General features: G+C 38.6%; 1 protein-coding gene and 1 long non-coding RNA gene across 4 annotated transcripts in view; one reads left to right on the forward strand and one right to left on the reverse strand.

Annotated features, from left to right (window-relative positions):
* naaladl2 (N-acetylated alpha-linked acidic dipeptidase like 2) overlaps positions 1-19,434 on the reverse strand; it is a 421,085-nt gene that overhangs the window by 281,097 nt on the left and 120,554 nt on the right. The gene's annotated exons all lie outside the window — the stretch shown is intronic.
* Positions 6,648-7,183, forward strand: LOC116726126 (uncharacterized). The gene is made up of 2 exons (XR_004340550.1): positions 6,648-6,746; positions 6,850-7,183. It is a non-coding gene; the product is annotated as an uncharacterized LOC116726126 (long non-coding RNA).

Consider the following 19,434-nt stretch of genomic DNA (forward strand, 5'->3'; position numbering starts at 1 on the left):
TACATGTGCTACCATTATCATAATGAAAGTCCATGACCTGATGAAGTTTCTGTATACTTAACACTCGGCCAGACACAGCAATTAACTTCTTCTTAATAAAAAGTTCTTATTTCTGTCAAAACAAATGTTTACTAGAAAGTCAGTAATCTTCCTTAGATAACTTTTTCTTTGCTAATTATTGTTATGTGATGCTCTGCATCCCACTGTAACATCTCTGCATAAACCTGAACTGAATGTGAAAGTTTTGTGCTGAATTATCTGGGCTAAAATTCATAACTGAATATAAATTGGACTTGTTCTGTCTTATACACGACTGATATAAGTAAAGTGAAATAAATTAAGTTCAACTAGGTTACAATACAAAAATCCTTCTTATGTCTGATTTGCTAAATTCTCATGTTTAATGTTTGATACAGCTCTTCTTTGACATGCATTTGCATTGATGTTGTATGTCAACATTGTGTGGTTACCTGTTTCCAATAAATACAACTGTACAATAACAACACATTTATGTACAAGTAAACCATGATAATTGTGATGAGCTGGATTATGTAAAGAGTATCCTAACAGAAGTTAAAACTACTATTTGTTGAAAATGTAAACGAAATGCTAATGGGTTGCCGTTAGCATATGTTAGGTATATGGATTGTAATAATATCCTGCTGCAGAGATTAAGCATAGCATAAATTTATTATTATTTTATTTATTTTTAAGAATCAGTGAGTCATATAATAAGGATCTGAGAAAATATCAACAATCCATTTCATTTTTATGAGATAACTGAAGAACTGTGAGGATGGTTTGGGATTTTAGCTTTACGTTTCATATTGCATTGTGTTTTTTGGTAAACAAAAGATCTCTAATTAATTAACACAGGAATGACAAACAATTATCTCTAGGGGAAAATTACTCTTCTTTTTAATTATCTGGCAGTTAGGTTATCAGCGGATTAATTCATGTATACATATGTCACTGATCATAAGCTGCATTCACTCTGTGAGCGGTGATCATTTGGACATCATCATCAACGCTGCATATCTCAGGCATGCTAATGTGCTGTTGTATGAGCAGTGCTGTCTGAACAACACTAAGACAACTTCAAAATTATTAGCTGAAAAGGTCACATTATTCTATATTTACACCCATACTTTTTGCAGCCTGCTGTCATCTCTGCGTATTGTAATTATGATCACTGTGACCTTATAGCAACACTTCCTGTTTACAATGTCCTATCTTCCCCAAGGTTTGGTTTATGACAGATGAGCATGAGAAATACCTTTAGCACTTAATCTCTGCCTTTTTATCGTAGCAGCAGAAATCCACTGAGAGCCATTGATTGGATAGTCCACAATTCATCTTTGTGGTAATTGGAACAAACACTGTTTAATGCCAGAGAGGTCCAATAATTGGCAGTGGAGAAAGTTGCTCTTTGCAGAATACCTCAGAAGAACAGGAAGATTCATAAAGCTGGCGGAGTATTGATCTGGGAGACACAGCGATGCTATATTAGGGTATGATCACCCACACAGAATTAAATACATAATGAAAAAGATGAAGTGAGAGTTAGAATGTCCCTAAGAAAGGAATAATTCAACAATAAATAAAAAGTGGACACTATTGGACATCTCCCTGTCTAATTGCAAGTGTTGGATCAATGTCCTAACTGGTGTTTGACTGATGGGGTTACTGACACCTCAGTGTTCAGAATTACAAGGATGTGCATTACACAAACTATTTCAAAACCTCTTCAGCAACACTTAATGGACCAACTATCACATACTTTTGCAGCACATATTTTTCCATCTCTCCATCCATCTATTCATCCATTCACCAATTCATCCATGCATCAATCTAAAGAATGAATCAGCCGTGGTCTTCTGCAGCTGTTAAAAGAATATTCTTCAAACAAAAACTGAAGATGAAACCAGGAAACAGAACTTCCACATAGACTTCTGGAAGACACAAGGAAGGTGTAGAAGAATAAAGGCTGGAAGCAGCAAGTACTAACACAATTTGAAAAGTCTAAACACTGAGAAAGAGGTGGAAGTGAAAGAGAGACCAGAAGAACCAATCACAGGTGAGTAGATGCAGCCAGTGAAGGAGAGCAAAACGGCAGGGATGGGGGAAGGGGAAGAATAAACAAAGAAAAGAGAATGAAAAGGCAGAAAAGAAACCTAAATCTGATATATAAAATACAAACAATGAAAATAAATTAACTCAAGGACTAAATCAAGACAGGAAGATAAATGATCAAAACAGAATATAAATGAAATGTAGGTCCATCCAACAGATCATAACATGTTTATCATGATAAGTTGAATAAACAGCATAATTAACAATGAGACAATGAGACTGAAACTTCACAGAGGGAATAAAAAATACATTTACATATATCAAAGCATTCTTGTGTTAGTTCCTCACCCTAAAAAGAAACTCTATAGCTTTAATCGCCTGCTTGCCATACTTTATTATTCACTGATTACTAAGAATATTTAGTACACCAGAGATTCAGCTTCCCTTTTAGAGTCCAACAAGGTCTAATAGATGGTTCATTACTTTAATGATAATTTGTTCAAATAGAAGAAGATGGCATCCTTCCCTCTCAAAGCCATAATTTACTAAATTGAATTAAAATCTCTCTTTGGGGCATTTAGGGTTGTTAGGGAAACTAAGGACTTGAATAGGAAGCCTAAGAGGCACAAGCTAATCTAAGGTCAGCCCTTCAAGTGCTCATGGCCTAATGAGAATATGACTAACAAACAGTGCTTGACAAAAATGTTCATCCTTCCTTATGAAATGCATTTAGATGCAGTCAAAAGTTTACATACACTCACTATGCCCAAGAATGCCATCTGCTTTATGGCCTTTAATAGATAAATGTGAACTGTTTTTTTCTTTTTTTTTTGGAATGGGATGGTTAGTTTCTATAACCAATAATCAAAAACCAATAATTTTATTATATATATATACTGTATATACTGTATATATATATATATATATACCAATCCATCATCCATTTTCTAACACCCTTGTCCCTAGTGGGGTCAGTAGGTGCTGGTGCCTATCCCCAGCTAACGTTCTGAGCGAGAGGCGGGGACCTGGACAGGTCGTAAGTCTGTCACAGGGCATATATACCAACATTTAAAAATATATTCTTTCTCTAACCCACAGAGGCTCGAAATTATACATACAATCTCAAATATACACATGCATCCTGATGAACATTAGGTTGGAGGATCTGAACCTGACTGTGACTGTACTGAACTGAGGATGATCTACACTGTAACACGCATAAAGCCAACTCTTCCTTTCTCTTATCTAGTCATGATATATACTTAAACAACATTTAGACTAGAGCTACATTCACTCCAGGCAGCTCTACTCACAAAAGTTTATTCATATACTCACACATCAGTTCATAACTTGGGGTGGAAGGTCTTGCCCAAGGGCAAACTGACTAGTGACAAGGAGGAAACTGGAGTTAAACCCAAAACTTCCCAATTGAAAATTAAAAATTCTTATCAGTGGACCACAGTCTCTGCACTGCATAATGATAGGCTATTAAATAATACATCTAACATATGACCTTCCATGTTGAATAAAAATAAAACTTGAGCCACATGTGTCCTGTATGTCTGCATCACAACACATTTTACTGGTAATTCAGTTTTCATTACCCTTGGTACAAGTTTACCAAAAACAAAAAAAAATCTATTCAAATAAGAAACTGGATTCTCCTTTACTACAATACAGAATCTATTTAAAAAGTCCCAAAACTGTTTAAAATGTATAAATACTAAAACAAATCTGCTGTTTGGTGGCCTCCATTTTGTAACATGAGGGACATTCTGATGTTGCCAAACAGTGAAAGCTGGGCCAGAGCGTGCAAGAGCGAGATGATGTGACTGATGTCATCGTTTTCAAAACTTTACGCTTTGCATTTACACAGACATGAGTCTCCAAAAGGTTTCACTAGGAGCCCATTGTCAAATCTTTACATTTTTGTCCAGCCAAAAGGCTGTTGTGATGTAAAGCACAACAAAACATTTGCATTTTACGGTCTTGGTGTTGTTGTGTAATCAGGGAATTAGATGTTTTTAGCACCTGTCTATTTCAGAGTACTGTCACATGAAGAGCTTTTAGTTCATCTGATGATAGAGTTTAAAAGCTTTTTGAAATCTCAATTCACATGTTCACCTAAATTCCTTTTCTTTTTAGCGATTTAACTTCTTCTTTCAGTGGACACATCAGTTCCTGTTTTTATATTTATGTTTCTCTTTTTTTGAGATTTTACGAGTTATCTTAGCTGTACTCCGTCCAACATCCTCAGCCGTTTCATCACCATGCCATGGAAGAAATAGCCAAGGGTCCATTTAACGTCATCTGCACAACCAACACTATTCTGCTATGTAGAAGAGAGAAACGTCTTGACAGGGAAAAAGCCCTTTAAAGTCTGTGTTTTCCAGCCCTTTCACATCTCAGAGTGAATCTACAGGGGGGTTGTTCTGTGCTAGGGCACAACTGAGCACTGGCAGTCCGAAATACATGCTCTGGCTTGTGTTTATGAAAACAAACTTCCTCCACTCAAAAGGAAATAAAACAAGTGTTGAAGCTAAAATAGCTCAGGATCGCTATGAAACAACATCTGTGATCAGCGGGTGATACTTCTCCAATATGTAGCCCATGCACACAGAAGACAAGAAAAACATAGAGCTACTTTACTAACACTGTTCGTGTCAAGCTTTTCACTAAAGCTGCTGTCACACTATTCCTTCTACAGTCACATTCATAAAGGGTATCTAACAACATTTGTTAAGCTTGAAGAAATTGAGCACGGTTTCGACTCAAGTGTTTTTGAAATTGAATATGCGTCCTGTTTATGATGTGCTTTATTAGCTGTATATTGGGCTGAAGGGTGTAAAATGTACAGTGGGTCACATTGTCAGAAAACAAGAAGTTATCTACCTTGATGCCACTACTTTTTCCATTTGTATTATTTTTTTCTACATATTAGGTTGAAAGTTCAAAGGTCTATGCATATTTAATTAGTGCCCCACAAGTGATGAAATATACTTAGCTGAATTAATCACAAAAAATTGCAATGTTAGAAACCAAAAGTGATTGGACATTTACAAGGTGAACAAATCTATGAGAACATCTGCACTGGTTACTATTAGATTAAATCACACACTTTTAGATATTTTCTAGAACATCTGTGTAACTGAGTTAAACTTCAATTTTACATTTACTTTATGTCATTCTTGTTTCACTCCCCTTTCAATGTCTGCAATATATATGTGAATTCTATTTTCTACAGAATGCATTCTATAGAAAATACATTCTATACGCATGTATTTTGATACACAAAAAACATGCGTAAATTATGTAGCCCTCTCACTTGCTCCCCATCTTCGTTCTCTCTGCAAGCCTCATTAACATTTTACAACAGTATAATGGCAATCATCTAAAATATATCAGATGAAAATCTGTATAATAGTTTTATCTGTCTGTTTATTATATATAAAATTGGAGAGGTAGTGTGCAGGAGAATGCCGGTAGGTGGGTTGAACAACTTGGGGCAGTGTGGATGTGTGGGGGGATGGTGGTGGTAGGGGAGTAGCAGGAGGTGAGCTAAACCTGTTAAAAAACTGGTTAAACTGGTTTGCTCTATCCAGGCTCCCAGATGTCTGTGTGTCCTTCCCCTTCAACCCAGCGATTTGCTTCAATCCTTTCCACACATCTTTCACACTGTTCTGCTCGAGTTTGGACTCAAGCTTCCTCCTGTAGTTGTCCTTGCATGTCCTCAGTGTCTCTCTGAGTTCACACTGGACTCTCCTCTGCTCCTCCTTATCTCCAGACCTGAAAGCCATCTTCTTTTTGTTTAGAAGTGCCTTCAGGTCACTGGTAATCCAGGGTTTGTTGTTGGAGAAGCAGCGCACGGTCCGGGCTGGCATGACAGTGTCCTCACAGAATCTGATGCATTCCGTGATGCAGTCAGACATGTTGTCGATGTCCTCCCCATGAGGCCCACAGAGCACATCCCAGTCTGTCGACCCAAAGCAGTCCTGCAGTGCCTCAGCTGCCTCCTGTGTCCACCTCCTCACCGTCCTGATGCTCACAGGCTACCTACTCACTGGAGGGACATACCTGGGAGTCATCCTTACCAAGATGTGGTCCGACCTGCCAAGGGGGGGCAGGGCTGCGGCGCTGTATGCATCTTTGGCATTAGCAGACAGGAGATCCAGCATTTTGTTTTCCCTGGTGGGACAGTCAGCATACTGCTGGAAGTTGTGTAGAGTTTTGCCCAATGAGGCATGGTTAAAGTCACCTGTGATGACCATGAAGGCGTCCGGGTGTTTAGTCAGTAGTTTGGCTGCGGTAGAGCTGATGACGTCACAGGCCACCGCTGCATCAGCTGATGGGGGAATGTAAACAGCGATCAAAATGGCGGACGTAAACTCCCTCGGTAAATAACACGGCCGCATTCCCACAGCCAGAAGTTCAATGTCCGGGCTACAAATCCGTTCCTTCACGTTAACATGACCGGGATTACACCACCTCTCACTCACATAAAGTGCAATCCCGCCGCCCTTCTTCTTCCGACTCTTGGAAAAGTCCCTGTCCCCCCCACCAAGGAAAATCCAGGGACCTCCACGCTGTAGTCCGGAATAAGCGAGTGCAGCCAGGTTTCCGTGAAGCAGAAGATACTGCTCTCCCTGTACTCCTTCTGGGTCCTAACCAGCGCCGTGAGTTCGTCTGTCCTATTTCCCAAAGACCTCACGTTCCCCACAATAATCGCCGGTACCGCTGGTTTGTGCCGTCTCCTCTTCTCCCTCCGTTTAACTCCAGACCTGCAGCCCCGGCGTCTCCTCCGTAACTCCTCTGGGACCACAGGCCTGTCTCCGGGCAGCAGCAGAGGCTTACACAGCGCAATCAGCTGTTCACGCGAGTAAACAATGCCGCTACTCCGTTTGGCGAGGTTCTCCGTAACAAAGAGTAGAAAAAGTAGCAGAAGAACGCGGAGAACAGCGACAGAACCACATCCAGCCATTGTGGATAGCTTAACTGATGATCTATGGGTTCTTTAAGCACGGATCCTTAATCGCTTACAACAAATATACACAGATTAACACACACGACGGGAGCTGCGTCTGCAAGCAGCCAGCTGTGCCGGCGCCATTTTTTGTCAACAACGATGAATGACAAAGCCACGTCTCTTGACCCACAGGGAATTAATCTTTGCTTCAAAAACAATTTGACTGGACACTGTAAAAAATTGTCGTTGTATTCAAATTGTTCTAAAAGGAGTTAGCTTATCAGTGAAGCTATTCAAGCCTAAAATAGCATCTCAGGGCTAACCATGACGTCCCCAATGCTAATGTCAGCATGGAGAATAGAGAATGTATGGTTTGGAGTTTTCCAGCAGTTAGATAAAGCCCTCACTCTCTTTTCACAGCCACTGATGGCATTGGTTCCATGTGGCTGTATTTCTCTCTTAGACAGTTTGTGGCATAACAATGTCCATAATGAAATGAAGGCTGTTCAATAATGCAGGAGGACTGTTGCTGGGTTAAATATAGGTCACTAATTGTACATGTATCGAACCTTGGGCATGAATAAGGCATAAACAAATGAGCTGGTGTATGTTTAATGTGGCTACACTGGGACTGTTTCTGTGATAAATGGGCTTTGAATAATGCATGCACGTACAACAGAAGGGCAACAACCTTCAGGTTTACCATCTGGTGTCCCACTATATATACTGATCTGAGAATACATGAGAAATATGGCTTTCCCCTGATTCAGATGGTTTGTAAACTGTTAATGAACATATTAGAAACGATCATCCATATTCATAGTCAACTGGAGAATTGTACTGGATAGTGTATGCTTATATTATTCACATTCCCAATTACTTTTCAATGCTGTGGAGAAAAGCAATGTAAAATATGAGGCACATTGGTCCAATAACCGAGAGAACGTTACTATATTTATACATTTTCATCAACGACAACTTGAACTTTGGGCTGTTTATGAGAAATAGTATTTATAGCATTTTAATCAGAAGTCAGTTAATATTTCAAATATTCAGCAAGTGCAGTGAATATTGTGTTACTTATGTTACTTCAGTTAAAGCATTTTGGAAAGTCAGGGCAATATCATTGTTACGTTTATGTCACACATTGTGTTTTACATGTAGGCCAGAAAGTTCAGTGTTGGTCTCATCTGACCAAAGCAGATTCTTCCAAGTGTTTTCTGTGTCCTCTACATAACTCATGACTATGTGCATATTTTCCAAAGGTAAGATCCTTTAACATATGGCTTCATAATATTTCCCTTATTATAAAAGCGATGTACTTTATTTGTTATTGATTATCAGTAGGGTGCATTAACGGTTAGTCCCATCCTGGGAATTGTGTGCCTTGCAGGAATAATCATGCAGCATATTGAGTTTAATTCAGTTATTCAAAATCATTATGCTTATCATATTATTATAATTTTAAAAATTCATGCACTGTGTGGGATAACTACTAACTTTAATCGTTATTTTAATTAAAAGCTGAAATAATTTGACTAACATATGATCCCTGCCAGCAGAAATAGAAAAGAAATGAGAGAAAACAGATGAGTCATACTGCAAAAATGTGATTTAAAATTCCATATTAAGAATTAAATTTGGTAATATTTCTGCTTTAAGTCAAGTCAAAAAAATTTCAATCATTTGTCCAGATAATACTATTTAAATAAAAGTAATGATTTTTTTTTTCTTTAATGGAATTTATCATTTTACGAGAAGTTATTATAGTTTTATACTCAGCAGAGTGCTTGCTGAAGTTTGTTTACATTTCACAGTATGGTTCCTGAATTTTCTCTACCATGAACATCCTCTGCAGAGATTGACATGTGTACTCAGGCATCCACAAAGGCTTTAAAACACAAATACAAATTAAAGAGTCTTGAACTGAGCCTGGTGTGTCCATGTCAACAGGAAGTGGTAATGAGGGAAAATGTGCCCTGTGCTGATCATCGCTTTCAAGAACTGGTTGGCAAAACATTTTCCCCTTTAGGTCCAGTGGGACCAAACATCAGTGACCTGTTTTGTTCAAAGCAAACTGAGGCCTTTACTGACTTGCTGACTGCTACAGATTTTTCAAACATGCACACACAGCACTTTACTTCATTTAATAAGGTTTTTGCTGGAACAAGCATCTATAATCATTATGCTGATTTTTAAGTGGGCATTGTGCTTCAGCCATTCATAGATTGCCTTATGCTGGCTCAGTCAAACCTTCCTTAAAACTAAACAGCATGTGGCATTAAGCTTCTTGTATCCGTTCAGTTGTACAGTATATGAATGGGCTCTGAAAATACAGTATATCAAAAGAAAACAGTAACTTTAGGGGTGGACTAGTACAAGTGTTACTCCTGAATAGACACAATCGCTACTCACTGCTGTCAGTGAGAAGATGATACAAGGACATGCCTTTCTTTACTTTTGTTAAGTAGACAAAGATACTGTTGTAAAGTGCTTCCCACCCAAGCAAATTAAGATAGACAGGCAATCATGGCACACAAGATGTTTTTACCAGACGTTTCCTGGGGTTTTCAGTGATGTTTGACAAGAGGGGACACTGTGCAGGAGGAATATGGAAAGTTAAAAATGTCAATCTTTGCTTGAGAATCCCTGGAAGAGGACAAACAAAAAGCTACGTAATACGCTAAAAGAAACTGAGCTAGTGCATAGTCCATGTCTGGGTATTTTTCTGGTAGTATTTTAAGTCACTTTTGATGTTCTTGTTGTTTTGATTCTTTAATTTACACTTAATCTGCAGTTATAGTGTGGTTTTGTGCCACTGGTATAAATGAAAGTCTGGGTAATCTGTTTGGTCTGTGTTAGGAGCATTCAATACAGAGTTGTCAGTAGAATGGTTGTGTGGTTGTGCTGCCAGTTAAACACAGATCTGCTAAAAACTACAAAACACAATTTTTGCTTTGTTAGAGCCAGAGGTGTGACCAAGTCACTGTGTTGCAAGTCTCAATAAGTCTCAGTCTCTGTCCTCAGTCCGAGTCAGAATCTCAAGTAAAGAGGCAAAAGTCGAGTCAAGTCCTCAGTCAGGAACCTTTAATTTCAAGTCTTTCGAGTCGTTTTAATTTTTTTATAATTTGCATTATACATAAAATTCAAATAATAGACCATTTGTTATTTTTAATATGTATTGATGTTCTTTGGATCCTCTTATTCATATGGTATTCTTCAAATCTGTCAGAAGTAAACAGATGTCAGAAAATAAATTACAGCCATTCATGAATTACATTTGACTTCAGTTTACTCCTTCTATTCATAAATAAACATCAACACTACAACAATCATAGTTTTTAAAAAATGAAATAAGTATAAATGAAGTTATCACAAGTAAACTCAGGAAGGTCTGGTGCATTTATTTTTCTGCTTTTATTTCTAAGTATGTTAGTTTCAGTCCTCCGTAAATATGGGACAGATATTCTAAACACAAAATTTATTTGGGACAGTCACTGTATTTGGTCTTTTTTTTTTTTTTTCCCAGCAAAGCTATACTACTTGGAAATGGGTTCTGTGCGACATGTGACAGTCACGCTGGTCAGTGCATTAAGTCAAAAACAGTTGACTTAATGCACTGACTGCAGTAAACAATATATTGTCAATATAATTTCCCAACGTAGATGTCTTCAAATACACCAACCATCCTTAGATGATACTAGACCCGGCTCATCATCATGATGGGACAGAGAGACTCTGTTCCGTGTTCAGGTCCAGAATCTGCTTTCTTTTCCGGAGCCCCGCTCACTATCCACCGGCTTCCTGAGCTAACACGGTGCACATTATTTGTGGAGGCATTTGAAGGACCGGATTTATGGTAAATCATCACCAATTTAACCCGGAGTACACATGCTAACACGAAGTTAGCTAAAGTCAACTATCTTACAGCAAAAGAAAAGTGCCACCTACCGATCTTTGTGAAGCTTCAAATGCCGGACAAAGTTGGACGTCGTGGCATCTCCATCCGATATTCTCTTCTTGCATGTTTTACAAGTTGCAGTTCGTTTTTTAGTCGAAAGTTCATAACCTACGTAGCCAAAAGAAATTACTCGCGGAAGCATATTCGAGCGGTTATTTCGTATTTCGTTCCCTGAGCTCTGTAGCTGTGCCGCGTTTTTTTAAACGTCCAAATCCTGTTAATTTGATTGGTTGTGCTGCAGCTACGTACACATACATACATAAAGAGCTGAAAAAGATACTGTAACTCAGACCTGAGTTTACACCTTTTTGGTTACAGAGGGTATTACCTCGGTATGGAACTGATGGGGGGCAATGGCTTTTCTACCTGTGCATACTGTACATCAAGAAAAAATTGCATCAGTTTGCTTTCCTCCGAGGGGGACGAAGCCACTGAAAAAATGGCCTGGATACAACAAAGTTGCGTTTTGTTTGAATCCAGGTCATAGATGATTGACCACAAGTCAATCATCTATGACTGATTGACTTGAATATGCTACAGCCAAGGAAGACTTAAGAAAAGACACAAAAATGAGAGCAGAGGAAAACTTGGAGTTACAAGAACTCCAACTTGTAACTCCAAGTTACAAGTTGGAGTAACTTGGGCCAGTACCATGTAAAATTAACTTTTTCGAGCTTTGCATCAGGTTATAATGTTATTCCCTCACCAAAAACATACCTGGAGTGTTGCCTTGATACTTTCATGCACATTTGAGAAATTCTTTAATCCCCATGGCAACCATCCAGCTGTGCAAAACGCCTGGGTGGACCTAGCACCGATTCAACACTCAGCTCCTCCTTTGAGCTGCAGTTTCCAAACTTTGAAGCTTCCACCTCACCTCCCCCATGACTCCACCACTCAGCTCCTTCAAACTAGCCAGCAGCAATTAGTAAACATCTAGTGGAGGTGCGCATCTGATGAGCTACTTCACAGTGAAACATTGGTAAAAGCATTGTTAAAGGGCTAATGGAGGAGAGATGTTACGATGACTTGAGAAAGAGCAAGAGTTTTTAAAGAGCCAGAGACCCAATTTCAAGACTTTAAATTGCAACATCAGATTTCATCTAAGTTATATTTGATATCTATAGCATTTTTTTTATAACAACCGACAGTAACAGTTACTTGAGTGTACTATAAAATGTCACTATATGCCTGGATAATATATAATACTTCCCCTCTAGTCAAGAGAAAGATAACAAGGAGAGAAGTGTGGGAAAGATGAAAGGAAGAAGAGAAGATCAGAGCAAAGAACAGGGAGGTAAAAGTTTATGACTGGAGCATAAAACTGAGTTAGAGATGTGTGGATAGTGGAACAGAACCATGTTGTGCAATAAAAAAAAAGTATGCTCAGAGTTTAGATGAACAATCTTTCAAAGACAAAATGAAACAGAACCAACAAAAAAGCCATTTGTTTTGTAGTGTAATATATTTCAAATCCCTTCTCAGCCTTTTTACTTACAGATATTCTTTAATTTTTGCAGTTGACCCAAATTTTAACATCCATTGAACATTCTGCAGGGTCTCTTAAATGCTATTAGAGCACAGGCATTTACAAAAAGTTTGTAATAAAAAGAGCTGTTGTTAGAGACTGATGGGGGTGGCTGCAGATGGTTTGATGGGCAAAAAAGCGGCATTTACTGAATGAATGAGGATTAAAGATAGAAATTGTGAGTTTCTGAATTAAAGAAACGGAGCTGAGTAGCAGCACAACAGGAGGCCGTGAAGCGTGACAGGAGAGGAGACGCAGGCTGGGTCTCAGCGCCTCTGGCAGACAATACCTCTCTCACCTCATATCACTGCATTGATGATCACAGAATATGAGGCCAGGGACCGAGCCTTTCTTCAACACTGTACAAGGGTGAGCCAGTCCATTATGTATTATTAGAATCCTCTGAAATAATTAAACTGTTAATGATTTTCTTGAGTTAATTTTATTCTTTTTGCATTGTCTTTCTTTTCTGGCCACATTCTCTGTCAAAATGATGCTGCAATAAAAAAAAAAGAAAACTAAAATCAACAGATTCTCCTTCAAATGACCACAGAAGAATTTTTATCAACTTCTTCTACACACTTTCTAGAGTTCTAATGAAGAATATTGGAATATTCATACGTAGGTGAATATAACCTCAATATTAATGTCAAAGTCTGAAAGAAAAACATGAGAATGACTCAAGCAATGCTAGGTAAATATATTCGGAAGCAGTCAATTTCAATCTCTATCATTTAAAATTCTGAATAAATTCATATATACACTGTGGAGGAAATTAAAACTGCAATGGGAAAATAAATCCTCAGCTTGAATGAGGGCTAAATAAATAACTTTATCATAACTACTGTCTCTAATGCTGGTTTGTCACAAGGTGGACTTCCATTCACTGAGCATAACAGTAATTAAAGGGACCAGTATAATGTAAAATCTTTTTTTTAGCTTTATATCATGCTAGAATGTCAATCAATCATCAAAAGTATATCTGGAGGGTTACTTTGATTCTTTCATGAATGTTTGAGGAATCCTTTAATCTCCATGGCAACCATTCTAGGGTGCCTTAATGCTTGCTCTCACATAGCACTGCCTATTTATCCAATTCTCCTCCTGAGAGCCGCAGTCTCCAGCCGAGCTCCCGCCTCACAGAGCGGCGCTCCCCCAGACCTCCCTGACTCAGTCCCTCCAGACTAGCATCAGCAGCAATTAGCAAACACCTGGCGGAACTGAAAGGCTGCTGAGCTCATCATAGGAACTACTGCTCAATCCAACACTCCAAAAAGCAGCTGTAAATGACATCATGGAGGAGCATTGTTGTGATGACGTGCTGAAGGGGAGTGTTGGAAAGAGTAGGAGCATCTTAAAGAGACAGAAACCCAATTTCAAAGCGCTGGATGCAAAGTCAAGTTTCTTTAAAGTTATTTTTTAAACTATTTTTGTTATGAGAATATACAGCATTTTCATAACAAGTGAAGTTAACAGTCATTTATTTGTGTTATAAAACCACAATATTTGTACACATGGAACACAGAAATGTATCCATGTTCCTAGAGTTTGGTCATATGGTTGTAACTTATCCTACTGACACAAACATCAGCTAGCTCTATGTAACAAAATGTGGGTCAGACAAACACATTACCTGTGGATCACATCTACAGGTAAAGGAAGTACTACACTAACACCTAGGGAAAGAAGACGTCTGAAGGCATAACATTAGACATTGTCATTTTGATGACACAAAAAATTATTTATCTTGATGTGCATGTAAAAATATTTTGCAGATGAAAAAGGCAGTTACAAATGATGTCGCTAACTTCCTCATGACGACTGGAGCATGCAAGGCTTTCTTTCTTTAGGAATGTACATAAATTCAAAGCCATCTGGCTGGTAATATTCCTTCTCTAATAATGGGAGCATTACGGTGGGTTTTAGCAAGTGAGCCTGTCTGTCTCAAGTGTGTGATGAGTAAGGTCTAGTTCGGAGGAACCAAAGCCTGCAGTAAATCCTTCCTCTAATTCTCTGCCCAGCATGAATCCCATTCCCTCCAGCCTTCCGCCGGCCCTCTGGGAGGATTCGGATCAGCATCTAATGAACTGCCTTCAATTACCTCTTTCTGCACAATTTGCCCTCTACTGCTAACTGAAGAACACAATTAAGTTCCTCCGCTCTTGGTTTCCTGTTCGCAGGAAACCAAGAGCGGAGGACCTCTCGGAATCCATGAAGGATTCCGAGAGGTCATTAAGGTCAAGAACAACCCGGCAGAACTCTGAGCTGCTCCCCCCACTGGAGGCTGATAAAACTCTCTGACAACCCTGATATCCTCACATTATAAGTAGTGAACATGCTGGTTTTTTAAGGTTAAGATATTTTTAGATAAAAAAACCCAACAAAAAACAAGATTATTTTGACTTTTGAAAAATGATTACAACTAGCAAGGATCAGTCATTTGATGTCATAATGGCATGGAGGGGAGTTTCAGATTATTTCCTATTCAAAAGCATAAGCAGCATTGCTTCACAGTAAAAATAGGAAATGTTAAATAAATCTGGCTCCAAAACTATGATTTGGTTAAAATTTTCTGTATTCTTATTTACTTTTCACACCTACAAGACACTATTTGAGGTGTCCTTTGCGAAAGAATTAGGAACATTAAACTTTTCAGTTTTTGTGACAAAACATCTTTGTAGTTTCGCTATGACTGTCTCACTTTTCTCCACATAACCATGCAGTTTAAACCTGAAAGTTTAATAAAATATTACATTAAGGACCTAATAGTCGCATCACTTCAGCTCCATCCACAAGTAGTATGTCCAATATAAAATGTTGTTTGGTCCTAAAATGGTCATTTTCCATTCAAGCCATAGATAAATGATACCTAGAGACTTAAAGTGTTAGTGAAAAATGCATTCCCAAGAGGTCGGTGCATGTGACCCATATACTGAGGCCTGAGTCCATGACATGTTACAAAGGTCATGGGGCCGTCACGACCCCATGACCTTTGCAACATGTCTAACCCTTTCCTGTCTGACCTCTCTGAAATAAAAGCTGCTAGATTCCCACTCAGGAATCGGTATTCATGCCATGACTTTTGGGAGCTTTAAGCCTCCTGCGGTCTTAACATGATGCTCAGGAGGAGCATCAAAAATCTCACAGTCAAACATCGGGGAAGTGGAGGGGTTGTCCTGTCAGACCGTCAGTTTCCCAAATAACATAAAAAATTAAAAAAAAACACGGGGTCAGTGCGACCCCCACTGGACTGACAACAGAGTAAAACACTTGTGGGGTGAAAATGACCTTGTCTCTTAATAATGCTAGAGGGTAAAAGATGTTTTAAAACTTTTTTTTCTCTCTTTTAGATGAGTAGTGAGTAAAATTTTTTTGACCTTCCAGGGGTTCTGGTTTTCATTCTGAGTCTGGACCGTACTATTTCCATTGCAGTTATGAAACTGAGCACATACTTTTAATAACCACCATACCTCCAGATATGAGTAGCTGAAGATATTTGTAAGAGACTTGGAGATTTGGTTAATTACATTTCTAGAGGCCATAAGACATGTTTTCTTCATTTTGACTTCCTCTATTGATGAGTCCACAGAGTGTATGCATGGTTGATTTCAAGAACTTCATCCTCACCTTCATCCGCAGCACAAAGTGGCTGCCAGTAAATTCACCAGCAGGGGTGTTTGGTGAGCCTCTTAGGCCCCTTCTCAGCACTGACCTCTTAATCTTTATCCCTGGGATTTTGATGTAACGTTGATCAAGAGTCTCTCTAGCTGGTGTGATTCTGTGTTTGCCGATTTGTTTCCCCACAGGGTCCCTCAGCAGAGCTCATTTAGCAGCCTGATGCTTTATAATTAAGAGCAGCAGTGGAAAGCATTACCAGTGCTTGGTGAAGGCATCTTGTATTCTATTGGAGAGTTGGCAAATGGGCTTATTAGCCTCCTGTGTGTGAAGGCTTACAGTGGGGTAAAGGGTTCAGGGTATGCCAGATGTTGTGGACTTAGAAGGAAAGGGGGTGTTTACCTGAGCATACTCGGATGTCCCTGTGGCATATAACACATTAAATCAGCAACATCTGGAAAAAAATGAGATATGTTCAAAAGCGTAACCTCCGTATCTACCATTTAAAGATCAAATTCTGGGACTTCATTCCTTGTACATTTTATTTTTTGATATTAAAATGTAAACCTATTTTGCCTATTTTTTACACTTGCAAAAGGGACACCAGAAGTCCACATAGTAGACTTTGCAGTCTCCTCATCTGTCAACTGCATGGATGGAATAGAAAGTCTAAGGCCAGATTCACATCATTGCATTTCTACCAACATTAGCATTGTTAAAGGCCAAAAGTACATCTGTTGAGTGCTCAGCATACTGCTCTGTGTTTTTCAGCTAGCCAAGTCTCTGGGTTCTTAGTCTAATGTAAAAAGTGGGCAACATGGTTGGAATATTTGATGACTTGCAACATTGATGTCCAGATATGAAACCTTGGTCTTCTTTCTGGGACTGAAGGAAGACTGACCTGATACACTTTGATCTATTTAGGTTACAGTTTTGCCAATCTGTGCCCAGCAGCTACATCTTATAATTGTTAGGCGATGCTGTTTGTGGGAAGAAGAAATAAAGTGACACTGATTTACACATTGAAGGTTCAACGACTAATTCCTTTAATATCTAAAAATAAGGGTCTTAACCAATGAACCCATGGCTTTGGCTTTAAGATTAAACACACAGATAGCATAAGAATTTGTGCTCACCATCAGGGATGGATGGCTCGATAAAGATGCCCAAAACCACAACAGTATTTGGTCCTTTGCTTTAAAAGAACACATCTGTGTGTTCACAATCTTAATTAGATCATTTTTTTCACAGTTTTTTACATTTGTCATACAAATATTATGCAACATAAGCTTATTAATTCTGTTTTTAGAGTGTGTATCAATGTGTGGCTGCATTTAATAACTTAAACTAATAACGGTCATAACTAGCTAATATTTTATACCAGGAAGAAGTTTTGAGTAATTAAAAGTTTTTCTGTTAGTTTTTGCATTTTGTGGTGTACAAAAATTTTAAAAACTGGAAATGTACATATATAAGCCACACCGGCTATAAGCCGCTGGTATCTACGCCGAGCTTACGTGCAGCGACTATCGATCTGTACTATCATATGAACTTCTTCGTGTGGTTTCCATGATGACGGGGTATGAGTTTGAAAGAAAATTCCACAGAAAAGCCACACAAGCCTTTAAGCCGCATGATTCAAACCGTGGGAAAAAAGTAGCGGCTTATAGTCCGAAAAATACAGTACATATTTATCCTCTTCTATTTCATACTCATTTTCTTTCTTTATCATTAAATTCTTTAAATCCAACAGGGCCATCATACAGTTTACTTTGTATTTATTTCCAAGCTGTAAATATAGTATTATGAGATTTTCTAAAGAGAATTTATAACATAGAAGGCTGTAAAGTTTCAAAGTAAATGACTTTCACAAGTACCAGATCAGTGTCTTCTCTGCAACATCTGTCAAACCCAAGAAATCGTACTTGTTTTGATTACCCTAAAAAAGTAAAAAAAACACTATCACATTCTTGATGACGGGATCTGTCTGTTAAAAAAATACAGATCCCTAATTTGCGTATGAAAAGCTTCCACTGAATTTCACCAAACATATCCAGCAATCACAAATTTCTGTCAATTACCCTCCAGTATTTAATATGCAGGCATAAACAGCCAGCCTTCCTTGTTAATGTTACACAAAGAAGTAAAAAAAAAAAAGCATTATAGCATTATAGGATATATCCCACAATGCTCGCTGTCAGCTCATTGTTGTGACATGCATTGATTGAAGTGAAAAGCCCATGCCATTATTCAAAGCCATCCAGCACTCAATTAACACTCCATTTGCATTACGGTGGAACTCCACTGCAGCCTTTTGATTAATACGTCTCCTTTTCCCTCACCAGTCAATCATGAATCATCCTCTACCAAAAAACAACATCACACTGCGGAGTGAGGAGGGGGGGAAAAGTGGATGAAAATTGGGCAAGAAAGTGAAAGCACAGAATTCTGTCAAATAAGAAGTAAAAGGGAGAAAGGAGGAATAAAAAGTGAAATGACTGCCTGCAGTCCAAATTAGGACATTCTGTTAAATGTTCAGTTCTTTGAAAAGAAATGTTCACATATTGGTGTCTAAAGAAATACCCAGACTCCTGACCGCTGGAGGTAGACACCAGACCCTATGCCACTCAGATAAGACAATACATGAAAGCAAACACTGAAAATCACTCCTTTGCCTTCTCTCAGTGCTAACTAGAAACAACCAATCAGAGGCAGGAGGAGGGTCTTAGCTCTGTCAGTCACCACTCTGCATGGCTCTGCTCATACACCTAACCCCCCAGCTCCCTTTGCTCTCTGCAGCTAGCACATCTAGTCATGAATGCTAGGCTGATGATGACGGAGAAATAGTTTTCAATGTATATCTACGTATATCATTAACATTTGCATGACTGCATCGCCACGGAGAAATCCATCCTGATTTAACACCAGCTGTTGTTATGCTTTTAAAGAATGAAGATTAACAGGTCTATATGTTTTAAGTATTGTTATGTGGCATCTTGGCAGATACCAGGCAGGGAGTGTTCTGCTCTTTAATTTGTTGTGAAGTAGGTTCTGAGTTTGGTTTTTGTGTTGGAGTAGTAAGGCTTTTATTTTGAAGGTCAAGGTGGGTCTGGGACAGGAAGTCAGCCATTTTGTTGGGATTGTTTTGCTCAGTCAGATATGAGGAGGTGAATCCATCACAATCCGCCTTTTGTTTATGCCATCGACATCACCGTCTGTAAGTTTTCATTTAGTATTTAAGAGTAGATTTTATTTAATGCCTTATTAGTCAGAAGTGTGTTCTTTGTTGTGACT

The sequence above is a fragment of the Xiphophorus hellerii genome, chromosome 9 (assembly GCF_003331165.1).
Source record: "Xiphophorus hellerii strain 12219 chromosome 9, Xiphophorus_hellerii-4.1, whole genome shotgun sequence".
Taxonomy (NCBI): domain Eukaryota; kingdom Metazoa; phylum Chordata; class Actinopteri; order Cyprinodontiformes; family Poeciliidae; genus Xiphophorus; species Xiphophorus hellerii.